The sequence below is a fragment of the Vanacampus margaritifer genome, chromosome 11 (genome assembly GCF_051991255.1).
Source record: "Vanacampus margaritifer isolate UIUO_Vmar chromosome 11, RoL_Vmar_1.0, whole genome shotgun sequence".
NCBI classification, from domain to species: domain Eukaryota; kingdom Metazoa; phylum Chordata; class Actinopteri; order Syngnathiformes; family Syngnathidae; genus Vanacampus; species Vanacampus margaritifer.
This window is the reverse complement of record NC_135442.1, coordinates 12,999,351-13,001,412: the sequence shown is the minus strand read 5'-3', so window position 1 is coordinate 13,001,412 and position 2,062 is coordinate 12,999,351.

Below are 2,062 nucleotides of genomic sequence, written 5' to 3'. Positions count from 1 at the left end.
TAACATTTACAATTGTCGCCCCACGCTGTATAGGAAAAATGTGTCCAACACAGCTCACACCACAGCATCATTGCTCAGGAGGATCTTTTACAAACATTTCAGATGCTTTTGCTGTCATTGATCATTGATCAAATTAAACCCGATCATCGGTATGTTTGTGCTGTGCTCCTCAGACGCCGGCCTACTGTCGATCCCAAACGCCGCATGTTTGCTGAGACAGCTTTGAGTGTTGTAGATGAGCTTAACACATCAGAAGCGAGGACGCGTGGAACGGCCTGCTTCTCTCCAGCCTGACATGTATTGTCTGCCTTTCAATGTGGACGTGACGATGTTGTCAGTCACTCTGAATGATAGGAAGAGTCGAAGCAATCTTCTTGAATGCAGTTTGTGTGATGCTTGCCAAACAGCAGATGTTCAAAGACCGTGAAAAACCTTACAGTATTGAGGTTCCACCTTTTCAATCCATCAAAGAGGCTTTTTATCAGCAAGGAAATGTCATTGACGGCAGCACAATTTCAAACAATTGCTTAATTTACTCGGTGCTAAAAGCGTTTGCTGCTCATCATTCAGTTGTAAGGATGATGAATTCCCACATCGATTCGGGCCGAACGTATTGATACCAAGTACACCCTTTAATCAATAGTCATCCATTATGCTCAGCCTCAGCATCTAAATGATGTGCGGCGCTTGGAGATGATGACCTCTTCATGGTCACTCTTATCTGTCACAATTAAAATGTCAAACACGTGTCAGCCTGTCACTGGAAGGTCAGGCTAATGGTTCCAACCGCATGTTTTCCAGCCGCTCTATTAGTCAGTCCTTTTGTGCTACTCTTGTGGCGTTTTAGTTCTTGTTAATGGATTAGGATTCAAACAAGAGCGGAACATTCAAGTTTCTGGAAAACGCTGTTTGACTTTGATTGCTCTTTCGAAAGGGAGCAGTTAGAACTAAAGTAAATTACATTCCAGGGTCAAACTGTAGCCCGTGTGCCACTGAACGAATGTTTGTGTTTGCAAAGGTAGCGAATGTTGAGTTCTCGTCACGGTACGTTCAAGGTTGCAAACGTTCGCCAACCGTTTTTTCTTGCCGCACGGAAATTGGGGAACAAGAAAAACTATTTGCGACCATTAAAACGGTTGTCTGGCGAACATCTTTGCGAATGTTGGTGACCTTGAACGAACCCTGACGTAAAATCAATATTTGGTACCCACGCAAACACTAGCTGGGGTTTCTATTACAGTTTCTCGCAAAATAAAAGTGATATTTGGTTCCATTTCTACATTGTGTGCTTTTGGCTTCTGGGAAGGAATTCTGGGAAGATCACGTAATTCTCGTAAGAGCTCATGAAATGTTCTCGCGAGAGGTTTGTTTACGAAGATAGACACCCAGGAGTTGGTGCAATCACTTTGAAGTAGGCTATACACGATCACGATATTTCGTCTCATCAGCGATCAGCAATTGAGTATGCAATTGTAATTGAGAATGTACGATTCAATTAGAACCGTGCTTTTCAAATGGGGTTATGTAAAGGCACTCCAGGGGGTTTGTGAGATTTTAAAATAAATGTCAAAAGAAGTATCATCTGTCAATTTAAATTTATTTAAAATTAAGTCGGTGATTTCTTTTTAAGAACAGACCTTTTCTATGAGCCCAAAGGAGGTCAGTTTGTGGTGATAATTTGAGTGTGCGCAAATATTTATAAATATATATATTTTTTATTATTATTATTATTATATCTCTTTATTTCTAAAATGTTCAAGAGAGACCACTACACAAATCCAAAGTTTGATAAATAATAATAATAATAATGGATTTTATTTATAATGCCCTTTACATCGCAAGATCTCAAAGGGCTACAAGTAGAAAAGAAAAACAACGTGCATTTTTTTAGTTATAAAAACATGTAAGAGGGGGGGACTGTATTTTATTCTGTTTAAAAGGTTAGGTTAGGGGATACTTTTATATTTACTCTATTGCCGCCATTTGCGGGGGATAGTGACTGGCCCAATCTTGCTAAAAATAATTAGATATTAAGTAAAATGAAGAAAAGCAAGGTATGGGA